Source organism: Empidonax traillii, unplaced genomic scaffold (genome assembly GCF_003031625.1).
Source record: "Empidonax traillii isolate 1590-97213 ecotype Southwest subspecies unplaced genomic scaffold, ASM303162v1 scaffold115:size2055165, whole genome shotgun sequence".
Classification (NCBI taxonomy): domain Eukaryota; kingdom Metazoa; phylum Chordata; class Aves; order Passeriformes; family Tyrannidae; genus Empidonax; species Empidonax traillii.
This window is the reverse complement of record NW_020955308.1, coordinates 707,081-733,265: the sequence shown is the minus strand read 5'-3', so window position 1 is coordinate 733,265 and position 26,185 is coordinate 707,081.

The following is a 26,185-nucleotide window of genomic DNA, read 5'->3' as shown; positions in this document are numbered from 1 at the left end:
GGTAAAGATATGGAAGTTAGGTCAGAGATGAAGCTACGTAGAAACTACAAGTTGTTTTTCAATGACTAAGACAAAAATTGTCAAAGTAACTCATGAACAGTATTTGATCAGCAAGTCCCAAAAATATTAAAATCCACTGGGGCCATGCATACAGGCAGTCACAGAGGCAAAGAAGAATGATGTATTATCCCAGAGGATGGCATCATTTGTATGTTCTCTGTGGACCTGAAAGGTCTTGTAACCCCCAGTATGAAAGTGTTTAATTAATTAACCTACCTGGATTTCTCTCAGCTAGAGCCAAGGCTTTATTATACAGTCTGTGAGTGATAGAGACTATATTAAACCAAGGAAATTCAGAAGCAAACAATTCAATCTCCCTTCTGACCCAAACATGGCATCACCTTTTTGCTTCTTGGTCCCCAGGAACACAGAAAGGGGATTCATTGCTCTCTCAGAGAAAAAAAGAAAAAAAAAAAAAAAAAAGGCCAGGGTGAGTGAGGGGGATCGAGGGTTTGGCATGCACAGCAGCACATTTCTGCAAACAGATTGAGACTGTCACACAGCAGAGAAGTTTTTTGGCCCACCTGGCAGTTGGGAGCCAAGGGACAAGCAGGGGAACAGATCAGATGGGTCTCCACCATGCCCAGTTTGCAGACTAAAGACAGAGCTAGAGAAAGGAGGTGAGTAGTGTCTCTGGAGTACTGCAAGAGCAAAGAAGGTGACATGCACTGAAGTGGAAGAAGACAGAGGTATCCAGGAGATATCGTGGCATGAGATAACTCGGGGTACTATGATAAGACAGATTGAGAAGTTTAGAAAGAAGCAGGGAATATAAGGGCCAAGCAAAGCACTAGGCTGACCAGCAGGTGTACAGGAAGAAGACAAACTGAACCCTTTAACAGCTCAGTTTAAAGCATGTGCTGCTGCTGGGACTAACACTATTTTAACACTTCTAGTATGAATTTTGGATAAAACAAAATTGTCTGCAGATGAAAGTATTAGTTCCAGGAAAGTTGTTGTAATATCTTTCCAAGAAGAGTGAGTAATCTCTTCTTATTTTTTCCATTCAAATGCTGAATGGAACTACCTCTGATCAAAAGCATGATCTGGATGAAGAATGGTGCAGTCTAATTTATAAAAAAACATACAACTGAGACAACAGACAAAGACAAGAGAAAAACTGAGTAAAATCAAATGTTGAAGTATTCATGAAAGATAAATAAATGAAGAATAAAAATTGTACCTTGAGGAATTTTTTACAATGTTGTAACTGTACATTCAAACCCCCTCTACTGCTAATTGGAATATCCTTCATCTCACTTGTGAGGCTACTTACAGTAATTTTATTTAATTCTTCCCTCATAAATTCACTTCAGTCTTTGCAAGCAATACACTGCAGAAAACTATCTTATTGCATTGTAAAATAAGTATGCCAGTCTAAAAATCACAGAGGATGGTAGTTTTTGTTTTCTTAATGGTAGGTAGCAAAAAAATCTTGCTAAAATATTCTGTATGTAAGAGTAAAAATCTATTATCATTCTTGATGCTTCTAACCCAGTGGAATTCATGTTTTATAAATGAAATGTTAGATCTGATTTCTTCATTGACTGGCAAAAGCCAAGAAAATCCCAGACGAATACCTACAGTAGATCTTTTCTGACATGGGGCAATTGGTTGTTTCATTATAGGGAAATCAAACCAAATGTAACTTGATTCTTTATTACCTTCTTGTAGGGGAGAAATGGATCAATCTTTGGAAACCAGTATGGACAATAATTTAGATGATAACTTGAAGAAAACATATTTTAGTGTTTAAGGGCAGACAAAATCAAGAAATTTTGCTTTAGAGCATTTCAAACTTAGGAAAAAGCACTGACGCACTTAAAATATAGGGACATTTTGTCAATACTAATAAAATAAATTTTTACAATATTTTATTTCATTATTACTTTTAAAACTTCATGGTATGAGGGTTGGGAAATATTTAAACTTGTGTATACAGGACTGTTACCTAACGGTAAAAATAATGTGTATTTCATCCATGTTAGAGAAGAATGACAATATCCACAGATCCCCTCATTTAGGCTAACTGCTTCTCATTGCTCTGTAGTTGACAAATCTTAACTGCTCATGCAAATTCCATCTGTAGTCAGTCATGAAACATAGGATATCCAGATGGTGAGTCAACATATGTTTTTAGATGCATTTCTATGGAGGGAATGAAACCTGCTTTGGAGACCTTCCTTTTCCCTACTCCTTCCTGAGGTAGACTTACCTAAGTTTATAATTGAACTTGAAAATTGGACTGTATAGAAAACTTGAATCAGTTAATTTAAATGAGAAGTAATCCAGCTTTACTGATTAATTTCTAATTACCTAAATATGCAAATATGTAAAGAAAATGTGTGAAATTACATTTACTATATACTTGACTGATACAACACTCAGCAGTATACAAGCGAAATTTGATATATCAACAGTTGGATTAGGTGTATAAGATTAATAATTACTAAGGCATGATAAACTTTGCTAAAGGAAATCTCAAGAAGTTCAACAAAATTAAATGCAGTCTTACACTGGGGAGGAATAACCATGCACCAGGAATAACACTGATTCCCAGCTGGAAAGTAGTTAGGCAGAGAGGATCTGGCTGACTATAGGCCAGCAATGTGCCTTTGCAACAAGAACCAACGATATCCTGGGACTTCATTAAGAAGAATACTGCCAGTATGTTAAGGCAGGTGATTCTTTGCTTCAGTTCAGCCCTGGTGAGAAACATCTGGAGTGATGGAACTGGTTCTGGGCTCTCCAGTGTAAGACTGGAGTGTGAACTTAAGTGCAGGAGGTGATGGGCACAAACTGAAACATGGGAAATTCCACTCAAACATAATAATTTTTATTCATTTATTTATTTATTTTTTAACTGCAGAGGTGGTCAAATACTGAAAGAGGTTACCCAGAGAGTCTATGGAGTTTCCATCCTCAGAGATAAAAAAAAAAAAATCTATCTAGCTGATCCTGCATGGTCTAGATGATTTCCAGAGGTGCCTTCCAAACACACCCTTTTTATGATTCCATGATACAAAACCTGAGTGAAATCATGCTCTTCCCTGACCTGCAAAGATGTGAAAATGAACCAAATCATAGCAAAAAAAAGGAAAGGAACACTTTGTCTCATTGAGATGAGCCTCTTCTTCAGGGGATTTGACAATACCTCACTAAACAATCTTATTAACAATTACCAAATGCCACGAAGCATATGCTTTGTAACCAAATCATGCTTACAAAAGAAACTTATCCTTACAGGAAAATTTCATTAAATACAGAATAGGAAAGAGTTTGGATTTTACCTAGTCCTTTCTTTTCCTCTGAGACATGATCAAGATCGTACTTGCCAGAATTCTGTTAAATTTAGTCTTGAAAATATCCAGGTAAGGGAATTCCGGACCATCCATATGCAATCTGTTTCAAATAGTTTCAGTAGCTTTAGAGCTAGAAAACTTTTTCCTGATACCCATGCTCACCTGGTCAAGAAGAGACCAGGTGAGCAAGAAGAACTCTTTACAGTATTCTTATATATTGGCAAGCAATTATGATATGCATAACCACTCAGTGTTCTTTGTCCTGAAACCAACATCCCAAACAACCAACCATTTTTTCCCAATGAGATGTTTTTCATCAGAACCGTCATCAGGCAATCTACTGGCAGTCTTCAAAATCCCAGGCATCATGTTCATATGACATAGAAACTACAATGATAAGGGAAGACAATAGAGAAATGACTGCTAAGCCACAGAAAGGGATGTAGATGCACTGGGATACAATCTTAAAGACAGAATCAGCACAAGTGAAAAATGAGGGAAGAATAGATTTTCCTGAAAGTGGTTGCAATTTTCAGGTAGTTTTTAATGTGCATCTTGTCTTGATAACGGTAAATGCAAGATGTAAAAATTGGCACAGTAGTAGCCTTTCCTAGCTTTACTGCACTTTTTCTAATAGCTAAAGGTCACTGAAGATTTACATCTCCCAAAATAAAAAGGTAAGTTGTTAATGGCTAATGTAGCCAGGTCCTGTATACCTGTCTTTTTCAGTTCATTTAACAGAAGTCATGAATCCTATCTAAAATGAGGAAAACAAACAAACAAACAAGAATGTTGTGCCTTTTGGGGGAATACAGTATAACATTAGAAGCACATTGCACCTCAATATTTGAAACCTGAATTTTGCAGTAAAGTTCTTAACAGGCTGATTCTTCAGTCTTTCATGAATGGAAAATTTTCATTTAAAAAGTAAGATATAGTCATATCTTCTACATCTGAATTTGTAGATGTCTGAATAGTTTAGTTCAGAATGGACTTCGGTATTTCCAGTATCTTTATTTTTTTATTATTTTTTTAATTTTTTTTTTTTTTAACAATCGCAATAGAAATTAAGTCAGCATTTTGTTAATTGTTGCAGAGAGCACAGTTATTTTTCTATGATATTTTTTCTGGAACAAACTATCTCATATTCTTTCTATCAGCATGGAAACCCTTGCTGTGATATTGAATTAAGAGCTACCCCTTGACAGCCATCTTCGCGTAATGTCCAAAACCTTTTTCACCATCACAGGTACAGTAAATGCCTGAGATCTCTGCTTGAAAAGAGTGGAGAAGTTGATTCATACCTTTGTGATGTCTAGGTAGGCCTACTGAAATTTATTATTTTAGATAAGTCAAGCTAAAATGCCTGCTAAAATGCATTTCCAATTTTGTTAAAACACCAATTGCTACAAATCTACCCAAACTCAATATTGTTTATCAACCCACTTCTGTAAGTGGTTCCATTTACTTCTAGTAAAACATTACATTTATTTTAAAAGAAAGATTTCATCCGGAGAACCATACTTGATAATTTGAGTGTTTATTTAATAGATTTTGAAAGGGACTTTTAAGTATGTCACCATAAGCATTTGCACATGTAAGTAATAGAGTTTATGCTTGCAAAGCCCATTTTGCCAAAAGAGATTTGCTCCTGCATCCTACATGTAGGAAAGTGCTAAATCTATCATATGCATGCAGAGATGACAAGGTTTTAAAATTATGAAAGAGGAAAAAGGTTTGAGTACACCCATTTAGCCAGGAATTTCAGAATTTGGCTCAGATTTAAAGTGGATTTTCTCTGGATGGTACCAGAATTCTCCTGAGAAGCTCTCTGCCCAGGGCTTGGATGGATTACTGTTCACTATGCAAAAAAAAGGATGGGTGGCCAAGCCCAGAGAGTGTTGCTGAATGGAACTGAATTCATGTGGCAGCCAGTCATAAGTGGCTTAGTAATGGGGCCAGTTCTGTTTAATACCTTTATCCATGATCTAGGTAGGTGGATCAAATGCACCCTCAGTAAATTTGCAGATGACACCAGGTTGGGTGGGAGTGTTCATCTGCTGGAGGGTAGAAAGACTCTGCAAAGGGATCTGGACCGGCTGGATTGATGGTTCAAGGCCAGTCATATGAGGTTCAGTTAAGGCCAAGTGCTGAGTCCTGCATTTTGATCACAACAACCCCATACAGCACTACAGACTGGGGGAACAGTGGCTAGAAAGCTGCCCAGCAGAAAAGGACCCGGGGGTGCTAGTTGATAGCTGGCTGAACATGGGCTGTCATTGTGCCCAGGCGGCCAAGAAGTCCGAGGGCATCCTGGTTTGAGTCAGAAACAGTGCGGTCAGGAGGAGCAGGGCACTGATCATCCCCCTGTACTCGGTACTGGTGAGTACTGGGGGTCTCAATTCAGGAAGGAAATTGAGGTGATGGAGAGTGTCCAGCAAAGAGCAATGAAGCTGGTGAAGGGTCTGAAGCACAAGTCTTATGAGGAGTGACTGAGGGAGAAGAGGAGGCTGGGTGGAGGAAGCCTCTAGAACTGCCTGAAAGGAGATTGTAGTTGGGTGGTGGTCAGCCTCTTCTCCCAAGTAACAAGAAACAGGACGAGAACAAATGGCCTCAAGTTGCCCCACGGGAGGTCTAGATTAGATATTAGGGAAAAATTCATCATGAAAGAGGTTGTCAAACATTGAAACAGGTTGCCCAGGTCAGTGGTAGAGTCCCAGTCCCTGGAGGTATTTAAAAGATTCGTAGTCTTGATGCTTAGGGACATGGTTTATTGGTGTACTGGGCAGCATTGTGTTAACAGTTAGACTCAATGATCTTAGAGATCTTTTCCAGTCTAAACAATTCCTTGATACTCTGATTGTTAAAGGAGTAATTTCAGGACAATGCTGTTGCAGCTCACTTCCTGTTTTAGTGGTTTTCAGAGAAACCATCTGGTAGTTTGTCTCAATTATTTTTTTTCCCATAACCATACTTAACATAAATTGCTAAAAACAGAAATGGAAACTCTGCTAATCTCAACCAATTTCCTGCATGAAAACTGTAGATTTCTTCTCCTTATTTGTGCATATAACCTAATAAAGTGTTATTGAAATAGATTGTTTCTTTTAGAAAGACACCTGACATTGATAAAAGGACTCCAAGTGATGAGGAATTTACCATATTCTTCACTAATCCATTGCAAAGCTGATTGCCCTCACTGTTATAAATGTGTATCTTGCATCTACTCTTTCAACTGAAATCCCTTGCGACTGCACGTTGGTTCAAGTAAGATGCCATGACTTGTGTAAGAGCTTAATACATCAATGACTGCTTCAAGTGCTGACAATACAAAATGAGTGGGCTTTCTCCAACCATCAGATCAGATACAATAATCTTGTTACAGAACATTTATGCTTAAATTTAAATTTATAAAGCATTGCACAGGATTTTAACCATGCTATTTCACTGACCATAATGGAAATTGTCTGACTGCATGCCCTACAAGCTGCTGATAAAATGTATGTGTTCGGCACTAAGGGCAAGATATATAAAATGAATTGGATGCTGCTGTGCTGGGATTTGTAATGCCTAAACTTTTAAGCTGCTTGACTTCCTTTTTGCTATCAAGGTCCTGGATTAGATGGCCAAGACTTAGTGGGAATAACAGCATAAATCAGTGGGAGCACATAGCTGTCTCACAGCAGCCTGCAACCTCTGTAGGAAGCCTCTTTATTCTATCCATGATAAAGCTTTAGCTATTGCTAAGGAGGAAATATATCTTGAATAGCATTTCTGGCCACAGTTTAGCAGCTAACTCTGAAATTAGAAGGCACTGACGATGCTTTCTGTACTTTCAAATCATATGTCCAAGAGGTAGCTATACTTATCCCCTTCTGTGTGAGGGGATGAGACTTTAGGAGAAAGCAATAAGGGTGATGGCTCTTTTACATGAAAGGACCTAGGTTAAACCTCCTTTGCAGCATATGTGAAATTAGAAATCAGCTCCTTCCTATGCCTGAAATAATTTTATCCCCACGACCTGAAAGATCAACCCAAGCACAGCAGACTTCATTAAACTCTTTTCTGAACTGCACTACAAAGTTGCATACAGCCACCACCCTTCAAATTCATTTCCTAAGCCAGGTGCCCAGCATGATATTCCTAGCATCCCCATTCTCTAACCTTACATTCCCAAATAAAGATTTAAATCCCACATTCCACGTGCCTTTCAGTCTTTCACGAAATCACTAAATGTTTGAAGTTGGAAGAGAGCTCTGGAAGTTATCTAGTTCAACTCCCACTGCTCACGTAGGTCACCTAGAACTGGTTACCCAGGACCACGTCCAGAGTGCTTTGAATATCTTCCAGGAGGGAGATTCCACAGCCTCTCTGAGCAACCTGTTCCAGTGCTTAGTCACTCACAGTGAAAGAGTGTTCCTTGATGTTCAGATGCAACTTTCTGAGTTTCGGTTTGTGCCCACTGCCTCTGGTCCTGTCACTAGGTACCACTGAAAAAGAGCCTTGCTCTATTTTTTTTCACCCTCCCTGAAGATATTTTTATACATTGACAAGCTCCTCCTTCATCCTTCTCTTTTTCAGACCAAACTCTTTCAGACTTTCCTCACAAGAGAGATGCTCCAATCCTTTCATCATCTCATGGCCTTTTGCTGGACTCTCTCCAGCATGTTTGGAGATTTGCCTAGCACTGTCCAGTAATGAGAAGCCCAGAACTGGAAACAATACTTCAGAAGTGTCCTCACCAGTGTTGAGAAGAGGGAAAGGATCACCTCCCTTGCCCTGATAGCAACCACATGAAGCAACCCAGGGTGTTACTGACTTTCCTCATGTCAAGGCTGCTTCATTTTGAGCTTGTTTTCCACTAGGACCCCCAGGTCCTATTCTGCAAAGGTGGGCAGTTTCCAGAATAAATTGGGACATCTCCACTCTGCTGCTCCAATAGTTCCTGTTTCTCAAACTCCTGCATCATGAACAAGTGAGATGTTCTTTGGTCCTTGTTGCTTGAAGCCTTACTTTTGAACCGTATGGGTTACAGAAGCAGCTGCAATACCACAACATGTCAGAGCTAGGACTTCCTGCTCTGATGAGGTGACAAGAAATGGAGAAAAGAACTGAGCAGGGGTAAGGAGAGAAATGCAAGAATGATGATCTATGACATTCAGCTGGATTGTCGGGCAGGGAGACTCAACTTACGCATTTCACATAAGTCACCAGGACCACAAATAATTTTATGCTCCTATGTAAAAGACCTCACCACTAAGCACCCCAGTTCTATTCCATTTTAACTCCTTCAATTTATTGTCAAATTCCATGCAAGATTTTTCTGTGGAAAAGAATTTTTCAAATATATGTTGAGTTATTTATTACATAGCAATTTGTCTCAAAAAATCAAACATCCCTGAAGCATTGATCATCGCAGTGATCAAAAATTACAATCCTCCTTTCACCACAAAGAGAGTCACTTACAAGGAGAGCAACTTCTTCAACAAAAGCCAGTGTTCTGTACCCAAATTTATACCATAAACACTAGGCTGTAAGAAGATATTTGCAGGTTTGAATAACACAGAGGTAAACAATTACAGTCCTGAGGCAGGGACAGAGTTTCAAGTCCTTTGTCCCATGCCCCTAGTGTCTCATTTCGTATTGCAGATATAACATTAGTCATACAGTTATATTATAATTCAAAAGTGTGATCTAGTTAGGAGCAGCCAGGGCAGAACGTAGGAGACCTATTTGTTATTTCAAATTTCATAATTTCTTTCCAAGTGAGTAAATCCCAAAACATGTTTGTCTCAGAAATAGAATTATGTATCTATTATGTATCTATTTTTAATAATAAATAAGATGTTACATAGTCGATAATTTACTAATTATAAATATTGTTGGTATTATCAGGAAAGCAAGACATAACCTGACTGCATGATTTACATTTTGTGATAATCTTTTATATGACTTCATTGTACTGAGTGTTTAACAAAGAAGCATTCAGAGTGCACTACAATGTACAAGGCTGCATTTTATGATCTGTTGGAATAAACTGAATAATACATATCACATATAATGCTGGTCTAAAATATAACATTCTCATATAACAAGTTTGCAAGCTGTTCTATGAGACCCCTGCTAAAACCCTTGAAATTTATACACAAATCTCATTGTCACCATATAGATCTTTGCTGTTGCATGCAGAAACTTATCCTGTCCTTCTGTTTTAAACTTAAGAAAAAAAGGTTGAAATATGTCAATTTTCTTGCTCTCATTATATCTGGAGTTTGACTTTCACCTTTGCAAGTAGGGAAGGGGATTCAGTCAGTGTTTTGTTCTGCGTAACTTTATCAATGGCTGCATTTCTTTTTGCAGAGTCTTGAGATTCTAAGAAGTTCTCATGAGATATGGTAAAGGCAAAATTAAAGATTCCTGAAGTAACTCCATAAAAAAGTACACAAAAAGCTTAATAAATCATGTAGACAGCACCATGGAGCAACAAACTCTAACATACCTGTGGGATGAGGGACCTCAAACAGCATCTCCAAAACTTATCATTAAGCTCAGCTTTACATCACTATGTTACACACCAACTGGGGGAACTCTTTCTCCCTGTTTGTTAGTAATCAAACAAAGCATTTTTGTGTCTCTCAGCATTTAACATTCAATTTGTTAAATGTCACAGAAGAAAAATAAAATGAAAAAGACATCAGTTAACAATGTAGTCTTTAATGTTTCATCATTCTATGACTCTGTTTCTCCATGTTGACCTAATTTGCCATGACAGGAACATAGTCTGTTTCAGAACATTCCAAGTGTAGAAATTACTAAATCTTAGTGAGAATTGTATGCTAGCTTAGCAAATTCATTGACATTATTTTAATAGTTCATAGTAAATCTGTGTCATTAAGAAGGCACAACTGTACTAAGTGAAACATGATTTGTTTAGGTACTTAATATTTTAATTGTCCCCATTAGGGATTGATCCTTCCTTATATGGAATTCTGACATTCTTTCTCAACGTAGTTAGTTGATGTCTTGCAAGGTTAGTTGTAAATTCAGTTTTTGGTAGACCTGTCTGACTCTAAACAAATCTCACAATATAAAAACTTCAACTGGAACTGGACAAGTAGGCTAGAAGGTTAAAATAATAATATACCCTCCATTCATTGGTCATATATTTAAATCTGTTTTCATGCATTGACAGCATTGGCTACTGCAGAAGTTTCAATCACAGCAGACAGAAGTTCACCTCACAAAACTGTAAACACAAGTAGTCTAAGAACCTTTAAAGATCTTAAGTGAGAAGATAAGAATGGAAAAGTTGACAAATGTAAGCTTCTCTTTCCCCTTCAAGGCAGCCATCCTAAAACAAGACTGATGCATTTTGGCATTATTGTGAGTAAGGCTCTATTTCCCTGTTTAATTATCTTGCAAATACAAAAGGGTCTGTAGCAGTCATTGCTATTAAGTCCCAACTCAGAAATGTAAGAATTCAGAAAATGGAGGAGAAGGATGAGCAAAGTGGTGAAGATTTAGGTTAGATGTCAGATTGGAACATTCTGCTGAAATTATTGCAAAATACTTGCTGGCAGAGAGAATAATAAATCTGACCAACCACATTTATTAAAGGTATTCTCTATGCATTATTTATTTACAAATAATCACCTTCTAGATATTTAAGTATTAGAGAGACTCCGTTTTTCCCTAGAAACTTAATTAATTTAGCTGTCCCAGTATAACCCATTTATCCAATTTATCTACTTTTGTATTCTACAAGCTACCTGTAATTTGAGCTGTCATATTAATATATAGTGATTCCAGTGCACTTAATCAGGACAACTCTAAAATGAAAAAATGGAGGAAAATGCATAAACATTTGCAAGGTCATCTGCAAGCATATAATTTCATGAGTGAAAGTATCCTGTGAAGCACACTGTAACCTTAAAAGACAAGGTCATCATGAGCATACTTATTTGCTTATTCCTACATAAATAGGTTTCATGCATACTATTTAGTATCTACCATTCCTGTGAGATAATTATACTGAAAATTATTAGCTACAAATAAAACCAGAAAACTCAGATAAACATTTTATCTTTCATGTTTGCTACCAGTTTCACACTTATGATCTCAAATTAGTTTTGGCAACTCCCACAGATTACTATACACTCTCACTTCTGAACATTTAAAATGATTCAGAATAGTGGATTAATTCCCATTAGTGGTGTTCTCAGAAGCTTAGAAATTACTTTGGATATACTTTCCAGAGTATTCCTTTTTCATCTCCTATGATGGAATTTAAGAAGAGTTTGATCTGGGAATGTTCTGTGATATGTTGATGTTCCAGAAACTTTTCTCAGCTAAGAACAGTTCCTGAGGGAATTTTAAAAAAAAATTGACCTAGCAATGGAAACATAGGCTTTATTAGAACAAAGTAGCTTTGCAAAACATAGAGCAGATTTCAAGAAATTTGTTTAAACTTATCACACGCAGATAAAAGTACATCTCTAAATGTAAGGAAAAGAATCCATTCCTTTCAACAAAGATCAGAGGTGAGAAAACAGTCTAAGCAGAGGAAAAATCCATGGCAATATATGGATTACATTCATCTACTAGGGTTTCTTGCCTGTGACACTGTTATCCTAAACATGACATTAAGGCATAGCCTGCAGTCCAGTTATCTGCCTGTTCTAGATGACAAGGGACAGGAGGTTAGTGTAGAACATTGAAATTTGGTGATTTTCATCAATGCCCTCTCATTATCAAACAAAATCCCACTCCACTCAAAGAAACTTTAGATGAGATTCGAGTTACAGACAATAGAGAGCACCAGGCACTTCTAGGATGCAATTATTTATTCTAGAGGTCTATTTCAGATGCTCTCAATTGCGTCCTGAAAAGACATAGCGCTCAACACTGTATAGGGACATTGTACACCAGGTACCTATCAAAGCTGCTTTATCACTCTCCTTCACAAGTGAACAGGGGAGGGAAAATATAACAAAGGGATCAGAAGTTGAGATAAGGACAGGGAGAGATCCCTCACAGATTACCGTCATGGGTAAAACAGACTCAGCTTGTGTCTATTCATTGAATTTATTACTAACAAAATCAGATGAGGATAATGAGAAGCAAAACACATCTTAAAAACACCTTCACCCCACCCCTCCCTCCTTCCCAAGCTGTACCTCCTTCCCAGCAGCACAGAGAGACAGGGAATGGGGGTGTGATCAGTTCATCACAGGTTGAAGAGTCCTTCCCTGGCTCTAGTTTGTGGTCCCTCCCACAGGAGACAATTCCCCATGAACTTCTCCATTGTGAGTCCATGCCACAGGCAACAGTTCTCCATGAAGTGCCTCAGTGTGGGTCATTTTTCAGTGGGGTGCAGCCCTTTAGGCACAGGTTGCTCCAGTGTGGGTCCCCCACAGAGTCACCAGTCCTACAAGAAAAGCTGTTCCAGGGCTACTCTCTCCATGGGTCTTCAGGTCCTTGCCAGGAGCTCGTTCAAGCACAAGCTTCCCATGGGGTTACAGCACTTCCTGCTGCTCCTCCACTCACCTTAGTGTCTGCAGAATTGCTCTTTTCACATGCTCTAACTCGACTTTTCTCTGGCTGCAATTAATTCTGCATAATACCATTTTTTTCCCATCTTAAATATGTTATCACAGAGGTATCGTTGTCATTCCTCATTGGCTTGGCCTTGGCCAGGAGCAGATCCATCCTGGATCTGGCTGGCATTGGCTCTGTGGGGAAGCCTCTGGCAGCTTCTCATAGAAGCCACCTCTGTAGCCCCCCTACTACCAAAATCTTACCATGTAAACCCAATACAGGCATATAGAAAATTAATTCGCCTGTGGACAACGTAGATGTACATGTTTGGTCAAAACCCATGACACATCTCTGATTGCTACATTTCTTTCATTTGGAAAAGTCAATGAGAAGCCTTATGAGTGACCAACTTCACTGATACCTATATTCCAGAACTCATGCAATCAGTTTGATGATTTATAATGTCAGCTAAGTTATCTTATCTGAATATTTAATTCTTATTTACTAAGCTCAAGACAATGCTGTGTCCAGTTGCCTTTTCTGATGAAACATCAAATCCGATTTATGTCTCTGCAGAGCTTTCATTAGGACTCTGTTTTCTGAGGGGTATAAGAGGACGGTATTGAAATCCCTGTACTCTGAACATGCATTCACTTAGAGAATCTCTGGAACCAGTATTCTTTGTTCAGTGCCAACGTAGTGAAACACCAGGACACTACTCATGTCATTGCATATCTAAGATATTGACACCATTCAGCTCCCTATTTTCTACCTTTTTATTTTATTTTAATTTTCTAGTTCAGTCAAGCAATAAGCAAAACAATGGGTGCTATGGAATAGAGCTGACAAAAATTAAGAGAATATTTAAAGAAAGCAAAAGTATAAAGAACTAGTCCCTTATTATTCCTTCTAGAGACAAAGGTTTCCGACACAAAGCATGTCATTAGTTTCCTGTCTGCTTCAAGGATTATTCAGTATCACTTCCAGCCAAAAGAGGTCTTTTTTTACTCAACATTTTCACTTAAGATGCTCACATCTTAGTTCTCTAGGACTAAGGCCTTCCTGTAGTAACCCATGGCTTTATCATTTCCAGATTTAATACTACTCAGAGCTACCCAAACAAGCAGAATTTGGTGGGTCCCCTTATTAAATAACTTTCCTGAGAGAATACATGAACCTTGGCTGCACTAGCTGTAAAATTACCAGAACAAAGTTTGCAGCATTCACTCAGAACAATAAAACCAATAAATAATAGTAAACAGACATATTTCTGAGAGATTCCTTATCCCTTACTCTTTGATATCACCATGGCAAATCTAATCACAAGTGTTTGCACTTACACTGCCATGCTATTAACAATAACATCAATTTCTCATGGGAGTCCCTCTCTATTTGATTTTTTAAAAAACTGTTACTATGTTATCAGTTAACATTTCTAATTAAGAGAATATTAGTAGCAGAGGCTTTAGTTCCCCAGCCTATTCAGTGTTAGGCTACAGACCAAACATTAGCATCACAAGCAAAAAACTCTTTTTTTAGGCAAAGTTTATAAATGCTTTAGTTAAAGATGCAGATGTAGCTGTACCTTGAGATCTACTTTGCTCTGGAAACTCCTTTCTCTCTTGATTAAACAGGATTTTGTTATCTTCAACCATCTATTCTTCCAGGGTTTTTTTAACACATTGCTCATGGAACTGTAAGAGGAGGTAACAGACATTCTTTTGACATTAAAAAGACTCAGAGGAGTTCCTCTTTTCAATCTTTTTATGTATATTTCTGTAAGACATAGTTTTAAAATTATGCATTTGGACTATGAGTGTTTATATGGAAAACTCTTCAACATGTAAATAAATAGCTTATCCTCTGAAAGCTAAATAATTCCATATCTTGATATAGTAGTTTCATGCTGTGGGTGCAGTCCAGCTAATAAAACAGTTGTAGGTTAATACTATAATTGCCATAATTCACAACTACCATTTTTTAACTAAGGTTAAAAATCTAGGTTTTAAAAGGCTAGGTTTTAAAACCTCTTTACAGCTATAAACCAAACATTGATATTTACCATGAAGTCTCTTCATACTATGTTTCATCCCATTTTGTCAATCAATACCTAATACAATGTTAGTCTAATTATATACATACAATGTAATTATACATAGAATATAATTATATTGTAAGTAGAAATCCACCTATTAAACATAACAATGCTTTAGACATGGTTAGACTAAAGAAACAAAGCTCTACAGAGTTGTGTACAATTATTATCTAAACAAAGAGCCGAAATGTCATATGAAGATGGAGCACAATAAAAGTGATTGATATGTCATCTTTTTGTATTAGTTATGATATTGTATGCTGACTACTTTAAAATGCACTCTAGATACAAAAAGTGTGTCATAGTGCTGGTTGAAGACATATATATTTCTGTTATTGATCTAACCTGTTTAAATTACACTATTGTTTTCAAGGAAAGCTTATAATCCTTTTTAGATGAGTGACATGTTTTCTTTTTAGCTTTAGTGCTTTACAGAAAAAAAGATGAAGCAGAGAGAGCATCAGATTTAGCGAGCACGTGCATCAGCTATTACCAGTGACCTATCTCACACTTATTTCATTAAGGTGGTTTCAGAAGGTCAGACCTGTAGCAGATATGTTACTCAGGTGACAACAGAAACACCAGCACTAATGCATGTCACTCACAGAAGTAAAACATCTCTGCTCAACCCATTGCTGCCCAATCAGGACACCATTGCAATGAATGAGTTGTTACACTTAGTCTCATAAATGTGTGTTAAAAAGAACTGCCATTACTATACTTCCTTCAGATCTACAGAACAGATCTCCTCAGATGCAGACAAAGGAGGCCTTCTGCAGAGAGAGAGAGGGGAAAAAACATGTATGTGTTCTCTAAGCTGGTCATAACATATGGGAAGAAACCCACAAGTCTGGTGCATTTCCAAAGCGTGAATTAGACAACAATGAACATGGTGGATCAACATCCCCAAGACATATTCAGTGCAGGGTGCAAACCCCAATCTAATTGTCAAAATCTATACCTATATGTAAGTTAAGAGTCTACGGTCCTGTGGTGGGTTGACCTTGGCTGTACACCAGGTGCCCACCAGGCTGCTCTATCCCTTCTCAGCTGGACAGGAGAGAAAAAATATGGAAAACAATTTGTAGATTGAGATATGGCAGTTTAGTAAAACAAAAGTGAAAGGTTGCACAAGAGAAGGAAAAAAACCCAGAGATATTATTCCTTACTTTCCATCAGCAGGTAATGTCCAGCTACTTCCTGGGACGCAGGGCTTCAGCACACATAACAGTTATTCCAGGAGGCAAACATTGTAAATAATGAATGTTCCCCCCTTCCTCCTCCTTTTCTTAGCTTATGTGGTATGGTATGGAATATTCCTTTGGTCAGTTTGGGTCAGGTGGCCTAATTGTGTTCCCTCTGCCATCTTGCCCACTGCCATCCTACTGCTGGGAGCAGAATGTTGGAGAGGCAGTGCTGACACTGTGCCAGCACTGCTTAGCAGTAGCCAAAGCACAGGTCTGTTATCAACACTTTTCCAGCTCCAATGCAAAGCACAACACTGTGAGGGCTGTTGTGGGGAAAATTGACTCCACCTCATCCAGACCCAACGCACTTCCCATTATGGTTAGCTGAATGTTAGTCAATGCAAGCAAGAAAGCTGTACATCTGACTAAATATCATTACCTACTTTGGAGTGATTTTAAGAACTCTCAACATCTATTATTTTTATGGACTAGATGAAAGTTGAGATACTTAACTCACAGATTGGTGCTTGCATTTAGAATCCTAAATTTAGATTTTCAGAATCCGAAGCTGACACTCCCTAGAGGAACCTACTAACCTCAGTCCTTCTATGATACTGTGATTTCTCAGTTTCATATGCCTAGTCAACAGAAGATGATGAAACAGCGAAAGATTTTGAATAGCTCTCTCAATCTTCTGAAAACTTTAAAATCAAAATCATTACCACACATTACATGAGACTGCTTAGAATTTTGCTTTGCAACAGAAGTTCAGTCTAAGCACAGAAATATTTAACCTTGATAAAAACAAATCAAATTTTAAAGCAGTAGTGACTTTTGTGATCATTGACTCTTTTGGTTTATTCTTCAGGCTTTAATTTCTTAGTTGTTTTATATATATTTTATCATTAAATTTCAAAAAAACATGTTCGATATGAGAGTAACTGGATCCTTTTGTATGTATCACAGTTGCCAGTTCATAGTGCCCAGTGAAGGGATATATCCATTATCAAAGTAATAATAGTCTATTTTAATAGACTCCACCCACCTACGAGGCAAACTCAGAAAGCTGTGATCACTTCTAACCCATCATACACAGCTCTCAGCACGAGGTGCACTCCTTTTCCTCCACTTTCATTCATATCTTCAGCTCCCTGCTTCCTTTGAGGGTATGCAGCATTTCTTGGAGGTGCACTTTGGTCCCTGTTGCACAAAACATCTTATATTGAAGTCACCTACTGCTTTGAAAACATGTGCCTGTATTTTAAAGCGAGGTGAATTTCTATTTACAGATTAAGCAAGATTTAGAGGAGATCAATGAAGATTCCCTCAACTGATACAAAAACCAGATTTTGTAGACTTTAGAATAATCAAAGAGTTAATGTCTCATTCTTTCATGACTAAAACTCACTGGTAGGCTTTTATAATGTTAATTTTCCAAACTTGCAAAGCAAAAAACTCAGTAAACTGAAGGTAACCAAAGGGGCTGTTTGGTAGAGACAGAAATGAACTGTGTCTTTTGAAGTGTTCCAGAGAAAATGTGTTCAGAATATTTAAGTCTCAAGTGAGTTACCAAAGGTTATTCATTCACAAGTGAGATAAATTCATACCTGTCAAATTGTCTGGATCCTCTGTGTGATCACTAGGGCCTCAAATCATTTATTTTTTTCCCCAGTGAAAGTTCAATATTTTCACATATCCAAATTTAGTAGCATTTCCTGTGTCTGAAAGTAAATGAATTCATTTTCCTTTCATCTCACTTTCCACTTTTACAAGACTAGTGTGAAGAAAAAAATAAATCCAGGTTGGCTGGCATAAATTGTTTTTAAGTACCATTTCCCAGTGCAAACAGCCTGCAACCTCCTTACAACAGATACTATATTTGTAAACAATCATTTTAGTAAAATCCTACCTCTGGTCTTGATTTAAAATGGGTGTGTAAAGTATTTCAAACCAATTCAAGACCTGCATAGTCCTTGAAGACTTTTCCCCTGCTTAAGCTCTTGGATGTGCAAAAGAAGTGCATTGAACAAAAAAGCTTTCCTTCTTCTCCACTTTGATACATGATCAAAAAGGAATTATTATAATCAGCCTAAACTTGCATTATTGTAATAACATCAATCATTGTTCCCATCACACAAAAAGTGCGGAGTGTATTTGATATCAGTCCTGTGGATTGATGATAGTTCAATGGACCAGGATTAAAAAAAGACGATCAAGAATAGCAAAAACCTCATATTTTCAATTAAAAAAAGAGATGGTCAGGGCAGACAACAGAGAAAGAGTTTACTCATGAGGCCAGAACTGCAAAAATGGTGGACAGAAGAAAGAGTCACATTATTGAGGGACACAAAAAGAGACAGAGACCAGTACTGTAGGTGCTTCCTCTATTTTCCTATTCTTTTTACTATTTCCTGTTCTTATTACTAACTGCAGAGGATAACAATTCAAAATGTAGGTGGGCTCACACTCACACTGACTGTAGAGCCAATTCTTTTAAAAGAATATTTGTATTCTACATTTCTGACTGCATGACAAATAGCTTAATTTTATTTAGGTTCACAAAAATTAAAAAAGGAAACAAGTTCCATATATTTTTCACATGCTTTATGCTAAGTCAACATTAAAAAATAAACCCCAGAATATAGTTTCTCAAAAAACAATTCTGGTTTATATTTTTGTATTCTGTACTTTTAACTTTTTCTGGGTTTGTTGATGAAGTTCTATGTTACAAAGCATGTGTATTTGGCATCTAGATGCAATGAAATAAGATGAAATTTTGAAAAAGGTAGTGGAAGAAAACTTCAGGAAACCTGCCGCCTGCCCAGGTAAGTAATTTCAGAATTCCTACTTTTCCATATAGTATCACTAGATCTAATAATGTATCTTCATTCTATCAAATTTGTATCTTTCTGGATAAAATTTTAAATTCTCCCGCCCAGTCACATTGATGTGATTGACACTGGGGTTTTCTTTTTTTTTTTTTTTGGGTTTTTGGTTGGTTGGTTGGTTGGGGTTTTTTTGTTGGTTTTTTTTTTTTTTTTTTTTTTTTTAAATCTATGAATAATTTCTATTTTCAATTCAATGCTTTACTCCTCACTTAGGATACACTGATTCTGAAAAATGAAGCCTACATGTTATCTACTGTTTTGATGATGTCTGATTCATAATGGGGAACACCTATTGGTGCAGAGTTAAAACAATGAAATAGTCGACTAGAGGAAAAACAAACCATTCAGTCTCCTGAAAGAGCCAAATATTCCATGCGTGTATATTGACTATAACTATATTGCTCATTTGGATTAATTTTTATATTTACATACGTAAGTTAGAATGTGTATACAAATGAAATATAAAAGAAATATTATTAATAATATTATTTTAAATAATTTGTTGTTATTGTTATTAAACTTCTTTATTTGACCATCTATTATACATATAAAAATTTCAAAAAATTTTTTTCAAGGGTTCTGATAACACTATTAGTCTATTAGCTACACTATTTTAATCTACTATTGCAAAATGTATAAAACTGATGTATTTTGATCCTACCAAGGGGAGAATCTGGCCCAATGGGGTCAGAGGAGAATGTAGCAGCATATGTATATTGTATAAATACAAATAAAACAGATCACAAGGTACTCAGAAAATGACAGATACTTTATATCTTAAAAGGCTTAGACTTTCAACCCCTTTAGAAATTATGAAATAAAGAATAACAAAAAAACAACCCCTCATTATTATCCAAGCAGAAGTGGTATAAGATCATTTATCTTGATGGATGTCACCTTAGAGCACATATTATCCCTATCTCTCAAAGTGTTTTTTCCCCCTTATTTCATCTCTGACATTCATTGTAAATTTAATGATCCACATACGATTTGCTGGTGTCTCAGTCTGGTGTTTTGAATCATGAAACTGGTACTAAATTTATGGCACTGCAGTACCACTTAGTGAATCATTAAGCAGTACAGTGATTTTAACGGTTTGGATCATACTGGACCTCATCACTGTATAATGAGGTTCCATTTAGTGTAAATTTTATGTAAAAATTCAATTTGCAAACCAACAACATGAAACTACAACATTTTTTCTAACCTGACATCACATTTATTTATTGTGATTTCCATCAGCGTTTCATGTGGGGAAAGAATATGCCACCTCATTACAAAAATAATTTTTTACAGTCCTTGCACCACTGAAAAATATACACTTTCAGACTGGTATTTTTTTGGAAATGTCTTTTAAAACATAAACCTCGAGAGGGTTTAGATGTGGTTATTAGAGTATGCTAAATTAGACTGTGGTATTACTGATGTAGCTAAGCACTTGAAGAAGTGATTGTTCAAAGGGTTCCCAAACACTTCTCTGCTGTCCAAGAGGATCCACCAACACAGAGGGGAACCTTCATTACTGCCCAACTCGAAAGCATTGGGTCACCCCTTCACCATTTACAACATAAACTCTGTTTCTCCAACCAAAGACTTAAGATGCTGAATGTTTATTAATTGCATCTCTAAAATGCACTGAAGGAACTAACTAGATATATGCAACCAAGCCAAATAGAAATTCCCCACTCTAAGAGTTTTGCACTGTAGGAAGTGTACTGGGTGCAATGAACCTAATGTACTGTTATAGTTTACATAGAAAGTTTTCCATTTGCAAACTGAAAACATTGGCATTGTTTTCAGTAAAGTTTGCTTCTCAAGTTGATTTTCATCGGACAGAAACAATCTAAAACATTCACAGATAATATTTGGATCGTTCTCTGGTTCCCTTTCACCAAATCTTTTGGTAGGATTAACTAATATGGTTGGGCCAGAGCCCAAAAACAGAAGAACCTTAATGGGAAGGAAATACAGTTCTTGAAAAGGCTGATTTTTTTTTTTCTAGGTCTTTTGGGCCAGGTGATGTGGATTTAAGGAACATTAGACACTGCAGTGTTTTTGAGATGGTGTAAAACAATGGGAATATATTAAAAATCCTTACATCAATTGTTAGTTCAATAACACATGGAAACTCAGGTTCTCTGAAAACTTCACAGATGCCAAAGGTAACAAAAGGGATGAGTAGAGTGAGAGAGGAGTTCTGTTTTCTCTCCTCCGAAGGAAAAACAAAAACAATGAGTAATAGTCACCATGCAGCAAATCAAATGTATATAACTGGCAAATAAGCAAAGTAGTACAGTGATCCTATCGAAGTCTTCAAAACATCCTAGAATGGTACAGGCATTCATTTCTGCATGACTACCCTACTCAGATGCCTACGGCTAGATAGAATACACAGAAACTTGCTCTTAAACAGCATCAGTGGCTAAGAAATACATGACACTATTTACCTGTGCATTTTTTTAATGGAGGGGAATATACCAGAGATAGAAGCCCCTCTCAGCCTTTTATCTTCTTTCTAATGGTGCAGTTGTAGACATAATATTTTATGGAACTGGGAACATTCAGTAATCTGACTTGAGTGACAGTAAATCTTGTGATATAGAGTTGTGTGGTTGCTGTAGAGTTAGAAAGAATAGTAGAAGAAACGCAACATAAGATCTCTAGCAAACAAAATATATATTTTTAGAAATTTACAGTTCAATCCATACTTGTAACAGCGTTTAGGTAATAACAAGGCTTGCTTTCATCTATCTGAAGGAATATACATGTGCACACTCTCACATATCACAGATTCAATAGCACTCTCACTCATAGGTTGGAGAGTACCAGAGCTAAACAAGCTGAGGTTCCTATGGATTTGTGTGTCACAGCTGACACCCTCTCCTGTTACAGACGCTGTGTTTCCAGCGAACATTACCTGCTCACAGAAAGCACATCTGCTTTGTGTATTGTCTGATGTCTAATGATGATTGAACAGTGATTGCAATATTTTCTTCAACTGGATCACTAACAGGGTCCTTCTCTCCAACTTTGCAACCTACATCACAAATTTCCACTGATCCATAAAACATATACTCTGCTGTGAAGTTTGGTCAAAACTAACTAAAGGATACTGAGAGGAAGGGTTGAAGGAAATAATCAAACAGATCTAGACCAAGATAGTAGAAATGTACAAGATCTTTTTCCTTTGCAATCAAAATGAAAAAACAGAAAGTTGGGTTAGCAGTTTCCTCAAAGGCTGCCTTTTGTTTGAATTAGATGAAACATTTTAATACGCTCTTGACATGATCTCAAAACCTCGTTAATGACAAGGTTTTTTAACATGTTGTATCAACTTAACACAGTCAGAGTATTCAAATGAATTGGAATGAAATTTTTCTTTCAAGTGGGTGCAGCAAAACCACAAAAAGGCTTTGGAATCTCAAAAGAGTGCTTTTGTTACAGCATGAACCAGAACAAAAAACTTAAAGAGAAAAAAAATCTGGTCTGCCAGGTGAGACAGAGCAAACTATGAGGGTTGGCAAAGGCACGCCAGCATTCACCTCTGCCTGACACACTCTGCAGTTACCAGCTGCTTGTACCTGTTTCCTAATGAAAAAACAGGCTTTGTGGGTGAATAAAGGTTTGCTCATCCATCAGTCCTAGTCAGCTCCCAGCGACTGACAAAACTCTGGTCAATTTTAGCTGAGCTTGATAGAGTAATAGAAGAGGCAAAGATTATTAATTGGAACAAGTCTTTTGAGAATTAGCAGATGGGCTACGAATGGTCTCCCTAGGTAGCCATAAGCCTGCTGACCTACCTGGTGTGTGTTGATGGCCTGCTGGCACACGGGCAGCCTGGACTCAGTGGGCCCTCTGTGGCCACTTGCCCAGTTAGGAGCTCAAGTGTAAGGAACTCTGGGCACTACAATAAGAGAAAAGGAACTTATAGGAAGTGTGAAAGAGAATTGCAGGTGGTGCAGTAACAAATTAAATTAGTTTATTAATTTAGAAAATGTAAGATTAACATCCACAGGTAACTAAAAATCTCCACAACTCAATAAAAACTTATTTCCTCTTGTTCTGGTGTCTTACCAAATTAACTTTACGTAGTGAACAAATGATAGATACCCTTTGGAAAACAGGAACTAATGGTAGCAGCAGCACCAATTATTTTATTGCAAGGACTTTCTCTGGTCATTCACATTATCCAAGGCATCTGGGCCTGTCTCAGTGGGGGACAATTTGGAGGGACGAAGACTTCTGACAGAGAGGACCAAATATGTCAAGATATAACTGGAAAAAAAATCTCTTTGCCAAGAAGAAATACTAATAAGAATACTGATAAAACTGGGTTAAACCAACCAGTGAGGAGAAATTTCCCAAGGCCCACTCACCAGACCAAATTGATATGGCAGCTGACTTCCCCCACCCAGAAAAAATACACACGTGACCACAGGACAGAGACAGAATGGCCAGCCTTCCACATGGTTTGCCTCCCCCACGCCTGGAAAACCTGGAAGGAATGGTTGGAGAGTGAGCGCTGACAGGAAACGGTGGATGGCTGATATTCAATGCCAGCAGATGCCTGCATGGCACTGGAATGAGGCTGCATTGCTGATACAGGCAGCCGGAGCAGGGCTGTGGACCCCCGCCAGGTGACTGAAAGGATGTGCAAGACACCCGCCGAATCCAGCAACAAGATTTGATTGTTGCAATTTTGTTGTTTGTTGGTCAAAGTGGTGATTTTAGTCCTGTTGGAGTGGTGGTGCACAGTCCAGATCTGCCAAGGTGGTGGGTGGAAACCCTGGGCGGTGAGGGAAGCCCTGAAACTCAGAGTTACATACACTCAGGTTCAGGTGGGAATCCCTCTGGTAGTTCCCCTGGGGCAGAGAGTTTTACACCAGATGGCGGATGATGTAATACTGTGAGTCCTATGATACTTTGGGAGTCTTTGATGCTTTCTGAGACTCTCTCTGTTTTAAGTCTAAGACAAAAGCAAAAAATTTGCAAAAATGTAGTTTCTAAATGTGAAAATATAATTTTTGTGGCAGTGATTTTGAAAAAAAAAAAACCCCAGAGATAAACGACAAATGACAAAAGTATCTAATCTAACCCTAAAAAAAAGAAAAAAAAAAAAGGAAGACACTCCTCCCTATACACACACACAAATCCAAGGTTTGTCACAGATGAGCTGAGGGATGAATAGTATTTGAATACTTGAAAGTCTGTGTACTCTTTGATTTCAGACAGCTTTGTTTTGCCAGCTGCATTTTCAAGCATTCAGAAAGAAAATAATAGACACAGCCAACTTGTTTTTGGCATCTTACCCACAGTATGACTAGACAAACTTGTATTTGTCTAAGTTTTTATTCAGTCATTTGTTGTAATAACAACAAATTCTTCTGCTTAAAATTTAAGTTGTGTGCTGCTGAGTTTTTAAAACACTTTGTAACATTTCGCAGTTTAGTTTTCTGGGACTATCTATGTATCAGGGTATTGTCATCTCCAAGATCAGCTTAGTGTGTTTTATTCACAATCATAATGTGCTTGGCATGATATATTTATTAATTTTTAATTTGACATTTAAGTCCCATGTAATAAAAAATCTATATCATAAAACCAAAGAAAACTTTCCCACAGGAAGAATTTCCATTTTTTGGTCACTTTCACTTTTTCAGGATGTTTCTGTTTCCTACACACAACAGCACCAACCTCTTTACCTACAATACTACCTTTTATTATATAATCTTAATTTTATGGTTTGGTAGCAACTAACCACATGGAAACAAATAAGAAGCAGAAATTTCTTTGACAATGGCATGACTAATGTCACAAGAAAGGCTGAAGGAAAATAAAAATGAAAGGTAAGATCTCGCTAAATAACATCACTATCAGCCCAGTAATCCATGGAGGTGTTTAACTAGAGCAAGATAATTAGAGATCTTATTTATAAGAACAAGTGGACTGCAAAAGAAATACTAACTTTACTAATTCTCAGGCTGTAAATTAATTTCCTGTACTTAAAGACCTCATATTTTTCCATTTACTGATACTTGATTTTCACAATATTTTTTGTTCAGGCACTTCTGCTGCCTTCCTTCTCTGTGCATCCTCCCCGATAGTAATGAAAAGTTTAAGTGGTTTTGGTACACAGGTACATGTGCTTGCATTTAGTCTATTATGTTGAAATAACAGTAGCAGTGGAAAATGTGGAGATACTCCAGTTTTTATGAAACCCCTAAGGAGCCTTACCTTAATGGACAAAATAATATAGTTATAGGAATTGTTTTCTATATTGTTGCTAGTTATTTACTTTCATACTACGTTCTAAAATACTCTTTTAAGCCTTAAGATACTTGAGATACAGGCTGACATTTCAAACCTCTGAAATTCATTGGTAGCCCATTGTTGATCTTATAATTCAGATTTTAAAATATCTGATAAGGGTTTTTTTCTGCTCCAACAGTTTTAATTTTGCAAGCCACTGGACCTTAATGTGAGCTAATCTCTTTACCTATTTTGTAGGGGGGTGGGAAATCTAAGTAGGCTTTTTTGCCTAAAATAATGACTTTATGTGTATGCACAGCAATTACTGACATTTCATAAAGTTCATATTGCTGTTGTGTACATCTCAAATGTCTGTATCAGGCCTTCAAAAAGAAAAGAAAATAGTTTGAAAACAGAGCCTGAATGAGACACCAAGTTAGTACAAGAGAGAACCCAATTTAATAGCACAATTTTTGCTTTATTGATTGTATTTTGAAGAAACTTGAACATTTTCATTTTCCTCCTCTTTAACACTAATAAAGTCTGTGTGTCATAGTTTAGCCCCAGACAGCAACCAAGCACCAAGCAACTGCTCACTCACTCCCCCACCAGTGGATTTGGGAGAGAGAACTGGAAGGGTAAAAGCCAGAAAACTCATGGGTTGAGATAAAGACAGTTAAATAGGGAAAGAAAAAGCCACATGCACAAGCAGAGCAAACCAACGAATTAATGCACTGCTTCCCAAGGGCAGGCAGGTGTTCAGCCCTCTCCAGCAGAGCAGAGCCCCATCACACCTAACAGTTACTTGGGCAGACAAACACCATCACTACAAACTTTCCCCTTTTCTCTTTCTTCCTCACACTTTAT